At 39.5% G+C, this 22,537-nt stretch overlaps 1 long non-coding RNA gene across 1 annotated transcript; it reads left to right on the top strand.

The window, feature by feature from the left end:
- Positions 1-105: 105 nt before the first annotated feature.
- Positions 106-20,142, top strand: LOC126469851 (uncharacterized). Its single transcript, XR_007586084.1, has 3 exons — positions 106-227; positions 19,052-19,141; positions 19,822-20,142. It is a non-coding gene; the product is annotated as an uncharacterized LOC126469851 (long non-coding RNA).
- Positions 20,143-22,537: the final 2,395 nt, after the last annotated feature.

Here is a 22,537-nt window from a genome sequence, read left to right as displayed (position 1 = left end):
GAAAGCTAATCAATATAACGAAATAATATTAAAATTTCTGTTGAAATCCTAGTGGACATACAACTGTTGACAGACGATCGATAGACAAAACATCAGGAAATGAAGCGTTGAGTTAGAATCTCTGACGATCATTTTGGATCAAGGTGAAGCGAAAAGTATATTCTTAAAGAAACAGTGTCATTTCTGGGATATTTACGCCTCGAATTGAAAGACGTCCTAAGTGTAAGGTATGTAATGTCAGTAATATGCTTCAAATATACTGCGCGAATTGAGTAAAACAATAAAGCTGTAATAGTTGAAATATTGTAGGTATATTTCGGTAGCCATTATGGATATCAAATACTATTGTGACTGAGGGGGGAGTCCTTAGTGGTGCAAGTATCAGATCACATTAAAAGTCAAGTCTATTGGGGCTTCTGTTGCTACCTGCGTAAAGTTTTTTTTAGGAACGATTTTGTGAAATACTTAAGGAACAATTTTGAATTGCGCATGTAGTATGCCCCCACCCCCCTTTCTATGTCTTCGTTGCGGTTACAGACAGTTCTGTAGCGTAGCCGGAGGACTGGGTAATGTTGAAAGTTCATAATTTGGTTAAGAGTTGGTGAAGCCAGTAATTTGAAAGCTAATTAAAAGTAGTGGTAAGAAATTAATCAGTAGTGCAGCATAATATTTATGTGGGCGCCATATCAATGGAGTTCCAATAGAACTTCCAGTAGGCAGCTTTTACAGATTTTTTTCCGTATAAAAACCTTTCTGAACGTTGCACTCGCCTATTGGAGTGCGGTAACCCATGTTAACAAACTGAAACAAAACGATTAGATACTCTCAAAATTACGCATTTTAAAAAATGTCGTTACTGTATTTGAAGAAGTATCAGATTTGTATGAATCATAACTTAAGGTTTTGCATTTTTTCCTTTACGCATAGCAGAGGTGTAAGTTTAGTTTGTCCATGTCTATGTAACTGTTCTAACCAGTGAATCCGATTTGGGGAGCCCAAACATGTTTTCTCTTCATTTATCCCTAGTTGTAATGCATCCCTAAAATTTTCATTAAACATCGTTTCATGTGTGATCTCCTATACATCCTTCCACTGGTGTTGGAAATGTTGGCTAAAGCTACATACTGGACCCTCACCCCCTTAACCCTGAAATCTTGGTTGCAGACTGATCTGTTGTGCAGCCCAAGATGTAGGTTATGTTGGAACAATTTGGTTGTGAGTTGGCAAAGCCAACGAATGAGAAAGCAGCAAAACTGGTTGTGGTAACAAACTGATGGGTAGCAAAGCCTAATATTTACATCCAACAATGGAAAATCCAGGAAGGAATGTCTCATTATTATGAGAAGGAAAGTTCCTACTCACAATATAGTGGAGATGCTGAGTTGCAGATAGGCACAACAAAGAGACTCTCGTAATTAAATCTTTTGGCCATTGGTCTTCGACACACACACACACACACACACACACACACACACACACACACACACACACGAGACTGCAGTCTCAGGCAACTGAAACCACAATGCGAGCAGCAGCACTATTGCGTGATAGGAGTGGCGATTGGGACGGGGTGAGGAGGGGGGGGAGGGATAGTATGGTGGGGGTGCCAGATAGTGAAGTACTGCAGGTTAGATGGAGGGCAGGGGAGAGGTGGGAGGAGGAAGTAGTGGAAAAGGAGAGAAATAAAACAACTGGTTGTGACGGTGGAATAATGGCTGTGTAGTGTGGGAATGGGAATAAGGAAGGGCTGGATGGGTGAAGACTAACAAAGGTTGAGGCGAAGGGTGTTACGGGAACGTAGGATGTATTGCAGGGAAAGTTCCCACCTGCGCAGTTCAGAAAAACGGTGTTGGGAAGGATCCGTATGGCACAGGCTGTGGAGCAGTCCTTGAAATGAAGGATGTCATGTTTGTCAGTGTGTTCAGCAACAAGGTGGTCTCCTTGTTTCTTGGCCCCAGTTTGTCGGTGGCCATTCATGTGGACAGACTGTTTGCTGATTATCATACCTGCATAGAATGCAGCACGGTGGTTGCAGCTTAGCTTGTAAATAACATGACTGGTTTCACAGGTAGCCCTGCCTTTGATGGGATAAGTGATGTTAGTGACTGGACTGGATTAGATGGTGTTGGGAGGATGTATGGGACAGGTCCTGCATCTAGGTCTCACACAGGAGTATGAGCCATGAGGGATTGTGTAGGGATGGAAGAGTATATTGTGTAGGTTCGGTGGATGCCGGAATACCACTATGGGAGGTGTGGGAAGGATAATGGACAGGACATTTCTCATTTCAGGGCTCGACGAGAAGTAATCGAAACCCTGGCAGAGAATGTAATTCAGTTGCTCCAGTCCTGGGTGGTACTGAATTGGAATGCTCCTCTGTGGCTGGACGGTGGGACTTTGGGAGGTGGTGGGAGATTCGAAAGATAAGGCATGGGAGATTTGTAAATGACCAGTGGGAAAAGCAGACACCAGACTCGTATTCATTGAAAGAATCTCATCCATGATTGAAGTGGCTTTCAAGGTGCTTCTTCGCCCAATTTGTGAGTATTGTTCATCTAACTGCGATCCCTATCAGATAGGACGGATAGAGGAGATAGAGAAGATCCAATAAAGATCGACACGTTTCATCATAGGATCATTTAGCTGGCAAGATACCCTTATGAAGATGCTAAACAAACTCCTCTTGCAGACGTTACAAGAGAGGCAGTGTGCATCATGGAGAGATTTACTCTCGAAATTTCGGAACAGCACTTTTCAGGAGGAGTCGGACAACATATTACTTCCGCCCCCCTCCCCACATACATCTCGCATATTGACCACGAGGAGAAAATTCGAGAAATTAGAGCCAGTACATAGGCTTACAAACAATCATTCTTCCCACGCACTATTTGCGAGTGGAACAGGGTTGGAGAGATCTGATAGTCTTGCTGAACGTACCCTCCGCCACACACCAGTAGGTGGCTTGTAGAGTATGATGTAGATGTACAAGGTTGGAAGGATAGTTAGGGTCTGTGAAGGTTTCAGTGAGTCCCTCAGTATATTTCGAGAGGGACTGCTTGTCACTGCAGATCTGACGACCACGGGTTGCTAGGCTCTACGGAAGGTACTTCTTAGTATGGAATGGGTGGCAGCTGTCGAAGTGGCGTATTGCTTGTGGTTAATAGGTTTGATATGGACAGAAGTACTGATGTAGTTTAGTTATCTTTGAGGTGGAGGTCTACATCCAGGAAGGTTGCTTGTTGGCTTGAGTAGGGTCAGGTGAAGCAAATGGGGGAGAAGTTGTTGTGGTTCTGGAGGAAAGTGGATATGGTGTCCTCACCTTCGATCCAGATTGAATCTGAACCAGGTGAGGTGTTAAGGATTCTGGGTTTTTAGGAAGGATTCCTCTAGATGGCCCTTGAATACGTTGGCTTAGGGTGGTGCCATGTTTGTGCCCATAGCCATAACCCAGATTTGTTTGTACGTAATGCCTTCAAAGCAGAAGTAATTTCTATGGGCGGGTAGGTTCCAGGTCATAGGTTGAAGGTAAGAGTGAATGAGAGCAGATATTCTCTCTGCGGGGGCAAAGTAACTGGCCACAATGGGGTGTCTTGGGTGGTTAGGTTTATGAACTTTAGGAAGGATGTATTAGGTAGGAGTGAGTAGAGAGATGAACTCTGGGGAGGAGGTTCTAAGATTTTCCAAAGGATTTGAGTAGTGACTGCTGGATTATTGGAATGGAGTCACTGTGGCAAGGTCTGTAGGTGGAAGTATCAGATAGCCTGCAGAGTCCTTCCACTAGGTAAACCCTGCGGTTTAAAACCAACAGTGGTGGAGCCTGTGTCTGCAGGTAGGATTATAAGGTTGGGTTCAGGTTTTAGCTGGTGGACTGTGGTTCTTTCTGTGGATGTAACATTGATTTGCATGTTGAGGGATCTGGGGAATGATGGTTAGTTAGGGTTTGAATTTAATAAATTGTGGAAGGTTAACGGGGCGGTTTGGTGGCAGTGGGTATCGATGGGGGAGTGAAATGCGTTAGGCAAGGTTCAATATTGGTCTTTGGTTGAGGCTGGGTTGTAGTGTTATTGGTGGTGAAGTGTTTCCACTGTAGGGACTGGGAGAATGAGAGACGTTCTATAACAAGGCCTGCATGATTGAATTTTGGAATGGGGCAAAAGGTGAGGCCTTTGAAAAGGACGGAAAGGTTCATGACTGAGTTGCGGGTCTGTTTAGGTTCTGGATTCTGTGTGGTGGATGGGGGGAGTTTGGGAGGGTGGGGTAAGTGTAGTAGGTCTGTGAGACACGATTTTTCAGCTATGAGGGGATGTGGGGGAGGTTTGGAGGTTGTTGTAGAGGCGGTGGACAGTGGTACTCCAAGGCGGGGTAGGAAGTGAGCAGGATGGAGAGCTTTTTGAGGTGGGGTTGTGCCTGTTGCTCATGTTCCTGCGGAGAAAGAGTTTTGATTTGTGTTACGGGTTCCAGGAATTTGAGATTGTGGATGGAGATAAGGTACTGCAAGGAGGGCTAAGGATTGGCGGAATCTTAGGTCATTGTGGAAGGAGGGGTGGCAGCAAGAGATGGGTAATTTGATGGTGAGGCCATTAGGGAGGATTCCATGCGCCAAGCAACAATGCGGGAACAGTAAGTGGGGCTGGGATCTGGCTAGGGATAAGGAAACTTTTCTGTTTTGACGCAGATGGAAGGAGCAAGGATCCATGATGGCGGAAAAATGTGAAAGATTATGTAAATTATGTGGAATTACGTCCTAAAAATTTCGCAAAAATACAGCCAAATACATGCAAAAATTCTCAAAAAGGATGAAATGGATGGGAAAGGTGGAAACAAGATTAAATCTGAGGGAATCGACGATAGCGAAAGGTGAAAACTCACTAATATTGGTGAGAAATCACAAGGATCAAAGTGAAGAATAACTAATAAAAAATATATATTACTGTGGCTAGCCAGTCTGAGGGTGGATAAGTGTGAAGAAGGGGACGGCAGGTGCGACTGGATGGTGGAATTAGTGGATGTGAACTCGGATAGAATGGAGGAAGTGTGGGGGTGGGGAGGGGTTTGTAGGATGAGATACAATGTCATGTGGCACTGGAAAGGTGTGGGAGTTAACACGCAAAAAAAGGGAAATGAGTCAGGGAGAGTGATCAGTTTGAAAGTATAGGATTAATTATATCGGCGGGAGTAAAATGGGATTTAAGATGCTGCACCAACAATCAGCGTGGTCTTGTAGCCTCTGTTGTGCCTGTTGTGCATGGCAGAAATACAGTGTGGCTCCTAAGTAGAGCGTGCAGTGCAGTTTGTAAGGCAACAAGAGAAACACAGGAAAGATGAGAAAGAGGGACGGATGTTGAGTGTAATAGTAACAAAGGAAAACTGCACTGGGTTATGATCGAAGAAAAGGCATCGGGCAAAAATCAAACAATGGCAAATCCAGGATGGAATGTGAAGAGGGTCCAATATGTAACTTTCATCGAAACCTCAGCCCACATTCTACTTTCTTGGTGTCTTATTGTCACCCATGCTTAACTCGAGTAAGCAAGCATTGTACTGCTATGGTTTTATAAAACTTCAGCTGCGTCCTTTCTTGGCTTTATTCTGCAACTTCTTTTTACAGCATTAAACCGTGAAACAAATCCAGCTGACGTTAAACCAAGCACAGTACGAACTTTTACTTATGTAATTGAAGCATGGGTAACAAAACATCAAGAAAGTAGACTGCATCCCAAAAAAAAGTGGTATGATGTAGAAGAGAAGATGTAAAAGAACTGACACAAGCAAAGTTTAATAAATTTATGATCCAAATGAAGAAAAGGAAAAAAATCTGAGTAGGCCTACTAAAATATTGTTCATTTTAACATAAATTAAAAAAAAAAAAAACTCATTTGTGATTAGTGAAACACCTGCCGAACATCATCTGCTGAATAAGTGTGCTTCATTACTTACATTAAAAATATGATATGGATGTTAACTCTCAGATTTTGCTAAGAAAACATTACGTTCTTGTTACTGAATGGGAACTTCTGATATTTGGTTGGCAAAGTGCAATCATCATCATCATCATCATTTAAGACTGATTATGCCTTTCAGCGTTCAGTCTGGAGCATAGCCCCCCTTATAAAATTCCTCCATGATCCCCTATTCAGTGCTAACATTGGTGCCTCTTCTGATGTTAAACCTATTACTTCAAAATCATTCTTAACCGAATGCAGGTAGCTTCTCCTTGGTCTGCCCCGACTCCTCCTACCCTCTACTGCTGAACCCATGAATCTCTTGGGTAACCTTGCTTCTCCCATGCGTGTAACATGACCCCACCATCTAAGCCTGTTCGCCCTGACTGCTACATCTATAGAGTTCATTCCCAGTTTTTCTTTGATTTCTTCATTGTGGACACCCTCCTGCCATTGTTCCCATCTACTAGTACCTGCAATCATCCTAGCTACTTTCATATCCGTAACCTCAACCTTATTGATAAGGTAACCTGAATCCACCCAGCTTTCGCTCCCATACAACAAAGTTGGTCGAAAGATTGAACGGTGCACAGATAAGTTAATCTTGGTACTGACTTCCTTCTTGCGGAAGAGAGTAGATCGTAGCTGAGCGCTCACTGAATTAGCCTTGCTACACCTCGCTTCCAGTTCTTTCACTATGCTGCCATCCTGTGAGAATATGCATCCTAAGTACTTGAAACCGACCACCTGTTCTAACTTTGTTCCTCCTATTTGGCACTCAATCCGTTTATATTTCTTTCCCACTGACATTACTGTCGTTTTGGAGATGCTAATCTTCATACCATAGTCCTTACATTTCTGATCTAGCTCTGAAATATTACTCTGCAAACTTTCAATCGAATCTGCCATCACAACTAAGTCATCCGCATATGCAAGACTGCTTATTTTGTGTTCACATATCTTAATCTCACCCAGCCAGTCTATTGTTTTCAACATATGATCCATAAATAATATGAACAACAGTGGAGACAGGTTGCAGCCTTGTCTTACCCCTGAAACTACTCTGAACCATGAACTCAGTTTACCGTCAACTCTAACTGCTGCCTGACTATCCATGTAAAGACCTTTAATTGCTTGCAAAAGTTTGCCTCCTATTCCATAATCTCGTAGAACAGACAATAACTTCCTCCTAGGAACCCGGTCATATGCCTTTTCTAGATCTATAAAGCATAGATACAATTCCCTGTTCCACTCATAACACTTCTCCATTATTTGTCGTAAGCTAAAGATCTGGTCCTGACAACCTCTAAGAGGCCTAAACCCACACTGATTTTCATCCAATTGCTCCTCAATTAATACTCGCACTTTCCTTTCACCAATACCTGAGAAGATTTTACCCACAACGCTGATTAAAGAGATACCTCTGTAGTTGTTACAATATTCTGTTTCCATGTTTAAAGATTGGTATGATTACTGCTTTTGTCCAGTCTGATGGAACCTGTCCCGACTCCCAGGCCATTTCAATTATCCTGTGTAGCCATTTAAGACCTGACATTCCACTATACTTGATGAGTTCCGACTTAATTTCATCCACCCCAGCTGCTTTATTGCACTGCAATCTATTGACCATTTTCTCCACTTCCTCAAACGTGATCCTATTTCCATCATCATTCGAAGACTGCTAATTGCACTCCAGAATGGTTTTCCAGCAGCTTGACCCAATGTCTCCAACCTGTTTCCAAAGTCTTCCCAAGATTTCTTCTTGGATGCTGCAATTATCTGTTTGGCTTTGTTTCTTTCTTCAACATAACTTTCTCTGTCTACCTGAGTTCTAGTATGTAGCCATTTTTTATACGCCTTCTTTTTCCTTTTACAGGCTGCCTTGACTGTGTCATTCCACAAAGCTGTTTGCTTCCTCCTACTTTTACACACTACTGTTCCAAGACATTCTTTAGCCACTTCTAGTACTGTGTCCCTGTACCTTGTCCATTCCTTTTCCAATGACTGTAATTGACTACATTCAACTAACTGGTACCTTTCTGAGATCGCTGTTATGTACTTGTGCCTGATTTCCTTATCCTGAAGTTTCTCCACTCTTATCCTCCTACATATGGACCTGACCTCCTGCACTTTCGGCCTCGCAATCCCAATTTCACTGCAGATTAAATAATGATCAGTGTCATCAAAGAATCCCCTGAATACACGTGTGTTCCTCACAGCCTTCCTGAATTCCTGATCTGTTATTATATAGTCAGTGACAGATCTGGTTCCCCTGCTTTCCCAAGTATACCGGTGAATGTTCTTATGTTTAAAAAAGGAGTTTGTGATTACTAAGCCCATACTGGCACAGAAATCCAAGAGTTGCTGCCCGTTCCTGTTGGCCTCCATATCCTCTCCAAATTTACCCATAACCTTTTCATACCCTTCTGTTCGATTTCCAATCCTGACGTTAAAATCACCCATGAGCAGAACACTGTCCTTGTCCTTTAACAACTACATCACTGAGTGCCTCATAAAAACTATCCATCTTATCTTGATCAGTCCCTTCACAATGCGAATATACTGACACAATCCTAATTTTCTTGCTAGACACTGTCAAATCTATCCACAGCAGTCGTTCGTTTACATACCTTATTGCAACTACGCTGGGATCCATTTCTTTCCTGACGTAAAGCCCTACACCCCATTGTGCTATTCCTGCTTTGACTCCTGACAAGTAGACCTTGTATTCTCCCACTTCTTCTTCTTCTTTCTCACCCCTTACCCGAATGTCACTAACAGCTAAAACGTCCAGCCCCATCTTACTTGCAGCCTCTGCCAGCTCTACCTTCTTCCAAGAGTAGCCCCCATTGATAATAATAGCTCCCCATCTCATTACCATTTGTTTGCCAAGTCGTATCTTACGACTTGGCAAAGTGCAATTTTTTTCCAAATTAGAAAATGTCAGGCGGGTTATTACTTGTTTTAGGATAAAAAATTCTCTTTTTTTCCTATCAATGGGTACCTCATAGACTTTTTGATTATATTGAATGTGTTGCACTGAAGTTATTTAAGCAGTAAATGAGGAAAACAAATTGGTAGTAAATCACTGCTGTAGAAGTAATGTAGAGCACAATGTAGCATCTGTAAATGCTGCTGAGAAAGAAATGGTTAAGTCACTGGGTGAACACTTACCATGAGTCAGTAAACTGTGTCATTTCGCTAATGGGTGCACTGCTCTATATAAAAATACAAAAAGCTTTAAAAACTGATGTGAACAAAAATGGTTTTTCTATAGGCACTGAAAGCTTCGTTTTTGCTTCTAGCCACTATAAATGTGTTTGATAGATTGGGGGAACTGTAAAATATGTGTTGAGAAAAGCTAAATAACAGCTGCCTCTGATGATTACAATTTCTGCACTGCTAACAGTGACAAAAGGGTTTTTCCTACTTGGAGAAAATCAACACTCATTTCTCTATGCAAGCATCTTGATGAATTTTACAACCTGCGCAACACATGGTACCAGATACTTATCACAATTACAAACCACATTCCTGTGGCTCATTAGAGATTAGAAGAGTAACATGTTCTGAAAAGTCTCACTTGATTTTTCTCATCCAGGGGCCCATCCTCTACCAAACTATATTGTAGCAGCTGTTTCTGATGAAGAGGTACTTGCCTTCATAAGGAATGTGTGTGATAAAGAGGACTGAATTGTTTTTCACCCATCTGGACCAGCAATGTCGTTCTTTTGCCCTGAGCAGGAAAAGACTTCACCTTTGGAAAACATTTTAGATGCTGCTGATGTGCCTGATTTGAGCACACTGGGAAGAATGTTTTACTTTAATGAAAACAATTGTAATTTAACACAATCTAATTTTTCACAGTTGACTGCAGAGGTGCTATTAAAACTTCGAGAACTCCAAGAAGTTCCACTCCTGAATGTGTACGTTTTAAATTTAAACATTTGTCTACTTGGAATAATTAGTTAAAATGCTCATTTGATAGTTCTAAACAAAAGCATTTCAATTAAAACTATAACTTTAGGCTCCATCTTTTATTATTTTAACACATCATCTGACACATGCTAAAGCTTATCAGTCTACGTAATGTATTAAATTACCTTTTTGTACAATGATATGATACAGTTCAGTACATAAATAAAAATCTGATGTCTGTCAGAACTTGTGTTTTTTGTTTGTAATCATGTCATACTTAAGTGTCAGAAAGTTGATGTGATAACAGCTCTGAATGAAAGTATTTTGCAAGTGTAAGAAATCATTGTTTGGGACATGACAATTTAAATTGATTTTCTGAATTCCCAGAAGTCTAGCAGTGTTGTTAATATTTTTTGCCATAAAGGTACAGCCTTTTTCTGGTATCTTGAGGAATACAATATTGATGTGTTGAAAATAAGCTAAGTTTTTTTTATATGCTGTGGTATCAGTTTTGATAATTTCTAGTTTCATCATAGTGAACATTTTATCACACACCACAAATCCCGCCCCCAAATATATGGTGACTGTTTGTCTAAACTGTATATGGTTGTATGGTTTTTCTCATTGTGCGTGTGTTGCCGAGGCCATCTTATTTCCTGCAGAGCTGTAATATTCATCTTGTACTCTGTTAGTTCATGTTACTAGGGGAAAAAATATGCTCTCTCAAATGGAAGTAAACACAAGCATGGATGGGTGTCCCTTCTGTGATAAAAGTGTTCAAAATTCACTTCCTTTGGCAGCAGATTTGTTTTTAGGCAGCTTCACTCAAATGGGTGAAATTTTGCCGCAACCGCTCTTATTGACAACTTTGTGCCACTTGGGCAAACATAGTGAGTCAAATTACATAAAACTTACAAAATGTGTACTATACAAACTCTTAGACTGTCATTTCTTGCCACTAGCCCAGCAACTGCCAACTAGAGGCAGGATGGCGTGAGGAGTGGTTTGTTTGGGTCTGATTTTCAGAGACTTAGACACAGTGGCCAGAGATGGCGGCCATGTGTGCATGAGTTGTGTGAAAGTGATTGTGTGAATGTGTGTGTTCTTGTTTTCTGATGAAAGCTGTTGCTGACAAGTTAGTTGTGAATGTAAGATTGTCTTTCCTATGTGCCTGTCTGGGTTCAGCAATCGCCATTATGGTGACTTTCTACCTATCCTCATTATTATTGACTCTCAGCGTATTCAAACAAGTTATCTGTTTCATGGATTGATCACTGTGGTCCCATTTGATCAACATGCTGTCAGTGACGTGTGAATAGCTGGCAACAATAGTAGATGTCTGTGACTGGCCAAAATGCCAGGCCATCTCCGCAGGTATCTCTAATGGATCGGGCCTGCTGATCTCAAGCCCTTTGGTTTCCAACTTGCCCTTTGGATCTAGTCTCACCAATCGGCCAATGGCCGGGCCTGTTGGTGTGTGGCATATTGCAGCAGATTCTCATGGTTTATCCATGGATGCAGGACTGTGGTGCTCCTCAGCAGACCAGAGGCCACGAGCGATGGATTTCAGGTATCATGACTGTCTCACCACAACTACGTTGTACAGTGTGGTGTTTTATAGGCATTTTATTTGTTCTAGTACATTTAGACACTTCAAAATTAGTTCATGTATTAGAAAGTATGATGATAAGAAGAAGAAAATTGTCAGTCGCTGACAGTTTATATGCTGTGAACTCATACATTTCTTGAAGGAAACACCTGTAAAATATTAGGATAACACAGTGGGTAATAACCGACAATAGCAAAAATAGTAGAAATAACCTTTTATTGGCGGTCTCGCACAGTGTTGGTTTACACAATTCTTCCCCGCCTTATAAACTTCTTGCAAGAGGCCTACTTTTTTCTGATGTTATTTCTGAAATTAGTGAGGGTACTTTAAATCTGTCATTCACCTCCAAAAGGAAACATGTATTTTTGTCACCAAATGTGTTTAGTTTTATTGAAATAAATTAACATTAGCGGTCTTAATGAAACACACACACCATTTGGTTTGCGTCATCCATCTAACAACAGTTCAGTACAAAAGATGTTGATGTTAGTACTTAAGATTTTTGCTCACATTAGAAAACGCCGTCTGCTCGCAATTTTTTTTTTATATTTCCTTGTTAGCACTATTGTGTCTTGTACCGTAGCTGCGAAGACGGATTGCCAACTTTCCAGCTTTACGTCTTAACCCCGAGACCTCAAAATTTGTTAGGAAAAATACTAAAACTTCTAGAAATTGGGGAAATATCTGGGAATTTCACGTGGGGGGGGGGGGGGGGGGGGGGGGCTCGTGGCAACCCTGTGCTTGGTTTCAGACATGTAGCTGAACCCCCACATCTCATCACCAGTGATGACTTCTTTCAGAAAGTCATGCCCTTCTGCAGCATAACACCTTAAGTGATGCAAGCTTGTCATCATTCACTGTTCCTCGTGGTTGCCTGAGGTTCTTAAGCACTCAGCAAGCACTATTCTTATGAAATTTCAGTGTGTCATGAACAGTACTGTACACTGCACTATAGGAAATGTTGAACTGCTGAAATAATGTTCACAGCTCCACGTGTCAGCCATTCAGATTGCTGCCTCAGTGGCTCCGACATTCTGCAGGGTTGCAGCTGTTACTTGCTGCCAGGAGTGTGGCGAAATTCTGAGGTTCACATGGACCTCATGGAAGAATGCACACAACATGCAGATGTTGCTACGGTCTTTACACTTGTCCCCATACATGCCATGCAAGGTCCCATGAATTTCACTTGGTTAATTCCCTTTGCCCCACAGATATCGAACTACACTTTGCTGCCCTTCAAAAGTTGACAACAGTAACATGTGCACCATGATTGTTTTGCAGTTCAGGATTCTCTTGCTAAAGGTGTACATGAAAACAAAATACCCTCTGTAGCGCAAACTTCGAGCTGTATTGGGTGCAGTGCCTGGGGGAGACAAAAAATTAAATTGTGTGTTACTTTCTGATCCTCATTTTTATAGATATTTAAAAAAAATGTTCAAAATAACAATGTGTGTGAAATCTTATGGGACTTAACTGCTAAGGTCATCAGTCCCTAAGCTTACACACTACGTAACCTAAATTATCCTAAGGACAAACACAAACACCCATGCCCAAGGGAGGACTCGAACCTCCGCCGGGACCAGCCGCACAGTCCATGACTGCAGCGCCAGAGACCGCTCGGCTAATCCAGCGCGGCTCAAAATAACAGCACAACAGCTTGAGGTTAATTAATGTTGCATCATTTTCTTCCTAAAAACAAGCAAGTAAATTTCCTAACAGCCAAAAGATTCCAGTGGTTTTTTTCTCTCTCTATAGTTACACATTTAAAGAATGTTGTTCTAAAATGGTAGCCATGTATGGAAGTGAAACATGGACGATAAATTGTTTGGACAAGAGGAGAATAGAAGCTTTCGAAATGTGGTGCTACAGAAGAATGATGAAGATTAGGTGGGTAGATCACATAACTAATGAGGAGGTACGGAATAGGATTGGGGAGAAGAGGAGTTTGTGGCACAACTTGACTAGAAGGGATCGGTTGGTAGGACATGTTCTGAGGCATCAAGGGATCACCAATTTAGTATTGGAGGGCAGAGTGGAGGGTAAAAATCGTAGAGGGAGACCAAGGGATGTATACACTAAGCAGATTCAGAAGGATGTAGGTTGCAGCACGTACTAGGAGATGAAGCAACTTGCACAGGATAGAGTAGCATGGAGAGCTGCATCAAACCAGTCTCAGGACTGAAGACCACAACAACAACATACTAAAATATTGTTTCTGCAGGAAGATTGATCCCAGAGCAATGGAGTATAACTTTCAACGTCTATTTAATCTGGTTCGTAGAGTTGTGAAAAAAAAAATTCATTTTTGTTCAGGTCTTGCTTCAGTAATCTAGTGTTCCATGTTTATTGTTTGAAATCTCATATAGAGTGAGCAAAACGAAACTTGCCCTTAAAATATTTACAAGATTGATGTGAGAGTGACCCAGTTCCTAGTGAAAATCATGTTATTTGCTACCGAGCCTGTTTCGTGCTATTTTACTGTTCAGTTTATATTGCAAACTTTGCTCGAAATTTTGCCAAAACACTTCCAGTCATAAACTCTTATGTAAACAGTTCCCTGCGAGAACCATGAACTGTGTGTTTCACATAACATTAAACAGCAAAAAGGTGCTGTTTTATCATAACCACTGTGTTGTGTTAGGTTCAGCTGGTCGCTAAATACATCTGCTCCTCTCACTCGAACATAGCGAAGCAGTCAAGTATTCAGGACAGAGCACATGGAAGATACATGCACAGATGTGTTACAACTGATTGGTGCATTGAAATCACAGTTTCCAGGATTTTCTGTGATGGACAATTCTCCTGTTCACAAGAATCTGTTCCACTTCAGTCTTAATGTTTTCTTGCCCAGCTGTATTTTGCCCACCCTGTAGATAAGCTCTACGTGTTCAATTTCTTGACGTGATTTCTAATTGCCTGCCGTTGTGTGTTGTTGGAATACCATGAATTTAATTTTTCATACATTCTTAGGTCTGGTTTTTCCTCTCAAGAAGTCTTTCCATTTAAAAGCCCAAAGACGAAAAATCCTGGTGATCATGTTCAGAGAACGTGCTAAAATTTGGCATAACATTTTTTCAAGCAGTTAGTTACCACTTTGTAGTCTAGCATCATTCTGTTAAATTGCAAAGAAGTTGGGGGGGGGGAATGATGCAACTCTTCTGATTCTTCCATAGTTAGATGACCTGCTCCTTGTGTTTGAAATGTGGAATTTAATGCCACCTTGCAGTTGTGTACTTAGTGTCAAACGATTCATGCTACTTTGTCCAGTAATTATAGTTCTACTTCCGTGTGTAAACTGTGAGATGAAAATGAATCTTACTGCCTCCAGGTAAATTTTTCATTTATTGACAAAAATTATTGTTTGAGCCATTAGTGATTGTCAGTCGACACATAGGGTGCAACTTTGATTGGTGGAGTTTTATCATAATGTCAAATTTTGGTGAATGTTGTTGTGGAAAATACAAATCTTCCTCAGTTATTGTCGGTTAGTTTTTCAGAGCTGTTTCCAAATGTTCAGAACGCTACATTTTTGTGACTCCATAACAAAGAATTAGTAGGGCATATTCTAACTTACTGTGTAACTATTATTTTTGTAAAATGTTTTATGTGTGGAAGTAAGCTGTTCTCTATTTGCATGATTTCTGAGCAAAGATATGTTGTCAATATATGATGATATTGGTTTCTGTGATTGCATAGTAAAGTTCTTAAGCTGCGTCCTTGAACTAAATTAATGACCTTTTTAAAACTTTTTCATGAAATGTTGTAAAAATGTCATTTTATTGGTCAGTAGATACTCTTTTACCCTGCTCACCAATTGAGAGTAGCTCTGTATTTCTGTTCTTAGTACCAGCTGTAACATGATGGTTGTTGATTAAATTTCAAAATTTGTTTTATTGTGTCACTTCGTTCCCAGTGAGAGAATGGCATTCATGGAATAGCATTTTCAAAATGCCAAAGCTCTATTGTTGAAAAGTAAAATCTCAAAAGGTCAGAATACATGGGTGATGCAGTAATGGAGTTGACTAAAGATGGATCCTCTCGTTAACAAAGGTCAAAAACATAAACAATGGGGATAGAAGATACTTCTCACTTCTTGTAGTGTACTAAGTACCTTATACTACCACTTGCTGGTGTCCCATGCAGTTCACTGTTTAGATATGTTTTGAAGTCTTTTTTTTTTCTTTATGTGTAACAATTCCTGTGGTAATACTAGGACAAGTTGACTGTCTGATAAATTTATTTTTTCGGAATGGACTCTGCTGTGAAGTATACTAGTTGTATGTTGTGGCAGATGTCTGATATGATTCCATAGTTGGCTGTTCACATGCAGTTTGTATTCTTGGGGATTGTTGTTCCACATTTGTAGCTGAAATGTCACTTATATTTGCAGCTTAAAGCTAATCATATGGGTACATGTGGCCATGTTACAGGGATAATTCGTGACAATCTGTTTGCCAAGGCACTTGGTTTGGCTTTGTTTATGTCACTGCTACATTGACCTAATTTTTTGTTGAAACTTGCTTGTATTGGCTCACATAGTACAGTGATAAGTGAATGGACTTACTGGTTTTCCTTTTGCAGGCATTAATGTAGGAATCCAGTAGGGGAAGGTGGTGTGGATTGGTGGTGGAAATAGCAAACCTAATTTTGGGTATTGTGAGTAAAGGGGATATGGCTGCAGATGTTTTCAGGGTGGCAGGAGATTATAGTATGAAGCTTTTAATTGATTTGACTGAGCAGTAAATTGCTGAGGGTGCACTGTAGTTTCTAATTGATTTGTTTCCTGTTAGGTATTAGGAAGGAACCTGGGTGTATCATGTAACCATAAATTATCTCGTTAAATTTTATAGTTGACACTGCAGCTTGTACATATATAATTGATAGTATTGGGAATCTTTAAAATCTATTGTTGGTGGTGGGGGGTGGAAGGGGAGTACTATTGTTTTGCAAGAAGGAAACTGAATGGTTGGGCTTAGGTTGTTGTGCTTATTCTTCCCGTGTAGTTTGAGACTACTTTGGTGCGACAGTATATTACTAAGCAATGTTCTTCATTTGTGAGTAAACATGTAGGTTGTTGTATTATTTTTACTAATGGAATGTATCCCCATTTGGTAGCATTTTGAAACAGTATGTTCAATAATAGGGCTACTTGCCAAGCAACACCATGGTTACCTCCACTTGACGAGTACAAAGCACGTAATTAAATTACATAGTGTGACTTCCTGCTGGAACAGTAAGTAATTGGATAACTCAAGTTCTCCATAAATTTGTCATTCAGGTTCCGAAATTGCTATTTATGTAGAAATTTTTTTTATGCATTTCTAGTATATGGCTGAATTTTAAGTCATCTATTCAATGATCACAGCCTTTGCACTTGAGCTGCCTTCACTGTGTACGTCATCTGAAAAATTGAGCCTCTGTACTGTTTGGAAATAGTTTTCAAGCAGTTGACAGACTCTTAAAGTTGTTACTGATTTCAATATTTACATACCTACAAGAAAGTAATTACTAGCACTGGACGAATATCATCTCACCGTACAGAAATGCTGTTTCTAATAACATACAGATATCTTTATAGTAAGAAACCGTTGGTTTCATGTTAGTAACACATTGTGGACAGAGGTTTCTGAATTTGATGTAATGATAGGTTTTACATGTAAGTTAACATAAATAGTAATTAAATAGGCTATAACACTTACAAGGAGAGGTCACGGTATTGGGATTAGAGATTCACTTCAAACTTTGCACATGTTTAGTAGGCCATTAAAGCAATGTAATGTGCAAGTTTCACGTGTCTATTATGTAGCTTATGTACCTGTGTGTCGGTGCCAAATGTTACTGGAGTTCTTGGTGGCCAGATGATTACTGTTTGCACTTCTTAAGACAAACGTGTATGTAGTGACTGTTCGACTCTTGCTCGAACTTAATTATTAATCTCTTTTTTTTTTTTCCATCACTGGTCATATTATTTAATTTTCAAAAAGTCAGTGAGGTGTGTTTTCCCTTAGAAACTCTTAACATTCCCTGTAAATGCGGAGAAACTGCAGTCATTCAATATAGCAGATCCCATTTCAATTTATGTTTTCCATATCTGTATGACAAATAACGTCCTGCAACGTGTGATGTCGAGAGCACATTCAGCTAGTAAATGTACATTACTCGTGTGGTGTGGCATATTGTATCTTCACTGTATTACTGGTTTTGAATGTCATTTGCAGCATTATTCAGAGAGATTTGATTTGGGCTTTCCTAGCCTGTCCCTCGTACTTGGAAATTTAATTAAAAACACTAAATTGTCAAATAGCATATGAAATTCACTAAAACTTCATGAAAATGCATCTGATTTTTTGTAATATTACCTCTCAAATGTCACACAAATTGAATGATGTGACCAGTGGTAAAAAAGTGTAGATTAAAAAATTAGTTTTGATACGATTTGAACTGCCGCCTCATCCACAACTCCTTTGCAAATCCCAAATGCCAACCACTTGACCACAATGACTTCTTACAACCTGCACCTTCACACAGATACATCAGTTACGTAATAGACATGTAAAACTACTCTTGCTATTTTCCCGGAATTGCCCCATTATGTTGTTAAATATCCTAGGAAAAGTGTACAAAGTTTGAAATAAGTCAGTGATCCCATTGTTGTGGTCTTCCCTTGTTAGTGGCCTTGACTCGGATATTACACATTTAAAAGTGAAGTATTCTAATGAAAAAACTGTCCAAACATCTCACAAGCTGATAACTATACTCTTTACTGTGCGACTTGATAGGACACCATCCAGTGTTTAACAGAATGACAAGCAGTACTATTATATAACAGTCATATTCTGAATGATTCAGATGGTATTTAATAGTCATCAATTAAATTATATTTCCCTTTTCAATAACACTATTATGATGATGATGATGATGATTGGTTTGTGGGGGCACTCAACTGCACAGTCATCAGCGCCCATAGTCTGTTATTACACTTCCCCCCCCCCCCCCCCCCCCCCCCCCCCCCCACACACACACACACACACACACACACACACACACACACACACACACACACACACACACACACAGTCCACTCTAGCCACTGCCACAAATGATGTTGATGAAATGATAAGGACAACACAAACACCCAGTCCCCAGGCAGAGAAAGTCCCTAACCCGGCCGAAAATTGAATCCTGGACCCTGTGGCCCAGAGGCATCAACGCTAGCCACTAGAACATGAGCTGCAGACCAATAACACTATAAATTTGCTTGATGACTTTACTGTTGCTATTGTGGCAATTTTTTTCCATTCATTCATTCATTCATTCTGTAGCTCCATTAATGCAAAAATTGTGCAACTATTTGAAATGAATTAATATGGGAAGGGATATTTATTCTGTGTCTGTGAGGAAATGAAGGGAGCGATTCAATCTATTTTGATTTTTTATCAGTGGCTGCTACTACAAATTCAAGCTTCCATACAAGTTAATAAATGTGCATTACGTGAAATACGTTGTTGTCTTGTCCCTAACAAATTTGTTGGGTAATTGAAATGTCGGCTACTAAAATCGAATTTCATTCAAATGTTTTCAGGTTGTTGCAAATATTCCTTTACGGTGTTAGTGGCACAGAAAGTTGCTGTTTGGAAATTCATAGTTAACACACAAATTCTTAACTGTGCAGGTAAGTGCAATATAGTTTGTCTATCTGTAGTTTTAGTAGAGATTTCTAACATTACTGTCAAATAGTCAGTGTGCTGGGGTCACTTTGTTTTATTTTCCATGTCCATATTTTGTTTCAGTTACAGTTTGTTTAGACCAAAGGAGTACATGTAAGCTAAGTATATCGTCTATCTGCAGTTCATTAAATTAGTGAAATTAGTGTGTGTGTGTGTGTGTGTGTGTGTGTGTGTGTGTGTGTGTGTGTGTGTGTGTGAAATGTTACAAATCTAGTTATTTCATATTTATTAACAGGTAAAATTTCTGCAAGTATTACAGTTTTGGGATTGGTATGCATAATGTATAAATAAAAATTAATGGGTTTGTTTTTGAAAGGAGAGAAATTGTATTTTCTGTTTGAGTGAACAGGTAATAAATTTAACTGTGTAGTGAAATTCTTTGCTTCACACATATATGTTGACCTCAGCAACTGACTTAGTGTATTGATTATTCCTGTATTAGTTAAATAACTTAGCTGCAGTAGCGCGCACTCCTGTTGCGAATTGTGGTACAAAATTAATTCCTGGCATGTAATTGTTTATTTATGGTGCCAAGAATTAATTAAAAACACATATATATACAGTTATTTAAATATAATTTAAAACAATAGCATCACAAGACCCAACTCATTTGATATTTCAACAGAACTGGGTTGTAACAGATCAACCGCTACAGACCAATGGGCATCAGTAATATGCAAGCAGGTCAACATACAGCAACCACTGCAGAAATCATCGGCTGCCGCACGTGTGCAGCAGCCATGGCTCAGTTGCCTCGCTCGCCCTTTGCTGCGGAACACCGCACCGTCTCTGCCTCTCACCCGCCCGACGACACCTCATCCGACTCTCACCTCATTGCGGCACCGACAGCTGCAATTCCAGCAGTAGTGCCTCGGCTTCCAAATCATTCCTAGTTCAACGCATCTTTATTATCTATCTGAGTCTCCACTACATCGATAGATGGAAGGTTAGGGTACAATTCTGTATAGTTAAGAAATAATTTTTTGGCTCACTGTGGCCTTATGGAGGGGTCTGGAGTTTACTTTCCTCCTATAAAAAGAGAAAAGTTTGCAGAAGAATCCACTTGGTGTTTTAAGTACTGTAGAGGCTACCCATGTAACATAAATGTGCAATATAAAGGAATGTTGCTGTGTCTGAGATGTAAAGTGGAAACATTGTGGCTTGAATATAAATACTGAATTTTAGTGTTAACAAACTCTTTTTTTTTAATTTTAATATATCAGATTATTTGTGCCTGATTTATTCCTACTTTATGAAAACTGAAGGTTACAGTTTATAAATGCAAATTTAATAGCCAACATTCTTTACCCATGGATTCAGGCAGAAAGTTAAATATAGATCGGAATATCTAAATTAATTTTTCTTGATATTTAATAGAGGCTGTATTCTTTTATTCACGCACTTAGAATTTTTCATTTTTTTATGTTTATGTGGCAGTGGCATTACTTTTTGTGATGGAATTTCTTCTCCATAAGAAATGAGAACGTCAATGTTTTAGCAGTCTAATATATTGACCCATCATAAAGAATGTTATAATTAGTACTGTACCTCATTTGTAGAATTGTTTGGAAAAAGTTCAAATGGTCAAAAAATTAAGTTTGGGAAAAGAATTAACTTCCACATCCATGTCTTTGTTTCATGACTGCACTTACCTTGCTCTTTTGGTCATTGATTTCGAGTTAAGTAGGGTCTTACATCACCTTGGTGTTCGATATTCACTGTCAGCAACTAATAGGGTTGGGAAGCTTCTTTGTGACCAACTGTAGCTCTCTGGAACAAAACGAACAGGTTTCTAATTAGGTATGATGTGTATTTAATTTTTTCTTCGAGGAAAGTTGAAGTGCTTGGTTTTACTGTGTAGTGACAATGGAATCTTCATGTTGGTTGCACTCATATTGCAGCACTGTGATTTGTATTAGCATTTCTGTTACTATGTCATAACATTAAAAAAGGGACGTCACTTACTCTCCAAACAGCATAATCACTATTTTCTTGTAATTTATCAAAGTCTTCTGGAAACAGACAAACTGGGATGGTATCAACTTCCCCTTCAGCTATATTTTCAAATTTTTTCAACAAATATTTATCAACAGATACTGAACTCTCTTGATTAACTGTATTCAGGATGCTTTGAAAATGAAATGCTTTTTTCTTAAAATACCTGAGAGGTTCTCAACATTTACAGGTATTTGTCAGTTGGATATCTTCTGTATTGTATCCTTTCAGTTAAATGTGACCTGTATTTGAAACAGTCACCTGATTAAAGTTTTAAATACTACCTTGACTACGTTGGAACACTTCAGTTCAGTTCATTAGTGATGGAAAATAGAAGTGCAAGAATGGTGTGAGGACTTTTTCTGAGAAAACAGATACTCTGTAGCACTGCTCATAACGGTGAGCTTAGTTATGCTGCTATTTAACATAGAAAATTAATTTGTACTCTTGGAAAAATTAACCTAAAGGCCCTTCATAGGGAGTTCTTGAGAATCTTCTATTGTTTGTAAGCTGCTGTCAGCTTAACTTTATTTATGTGACTTCTCATTAGTGTCCTTCAATGAATTGCCATTGAATAAATTTGCAATCAAAATTTTTGGTTGCAGTTTTACTGTTTCAGCTATATTGTCTAAATAGATAGTAGTGGTAAGTACATGTAATTATGTGTCTCAGGATAAAATATTTTTGTGTGGTTTTTGGGAATTTTACTTACTAGAGTTTCTGCATGGAATTAAAAAGTGAAAGTTAGAAACATTTAATATACTGCTAGATTTTTTTAAAGTGAAATAATGAAGTAATGGACTCTTTATTTGTTAAATTTATTAAACAGGTTTCCCTTGTTAAATACTTTCAAAAGATCCAAAGTCTTTCTTGCCAAAATTATTTAAAATAGCAATGTAAAGTTGAAAGCTCATGCACTTAAGGAGAAGAGTTATGCTTGTTGTAATTCATTTTTTGAGTGTTGCTCATTTTTTCTGTTTTTACGAGTATTTAATATGTAGTGTGTGTGCGTACGCCTTAATTTTTAGAGATTTTATAGCAATTGTTTGATATTTCAGGAATTCAGTTGCTGCTTTGCATCAGCAGTAGATCTCAGAGATGTCCAGGTATCGTGAATGGGATCTTTCATGCAAAGTGTATGTTGGGAATTTAGGCAGCAGTACCTCGAAGTATGAGTTGGAATCGGCATTCAGCAAGTTTGGCCCATTGAGGGATGTCTGGGTTGCGAGGAATCCTCCAGGGTTTGCATTCATTGAATTTCAAGACCCTAGAGATGCTGAAGACGCAGTAAGAGCTCTAGATGGTACACGAATGTGTGGCACCAGGGTTCGTGTGGAGATGTCAAC

Source organism: Schistocerca serialis, chromosome 1 (assembly GCF_023864345.2).
Source record: "Schistocerca serialis cubense isolate TAMUIC-IGC-003099 chromosome 1, iqSchSeri2.2, whole genome shotgun sequence".
NCBI classification, from domain to species: Eukaryota; Metazoa; Arthropoda; class Insecta; order Orthoptera; family Acrididae; genus Schistocerca; species Schistocerca serialis.
Note: the sequence above shows the minus strand (reverse complement) of the source record. Positions and strands in the feature narration are given on the sequence as shown.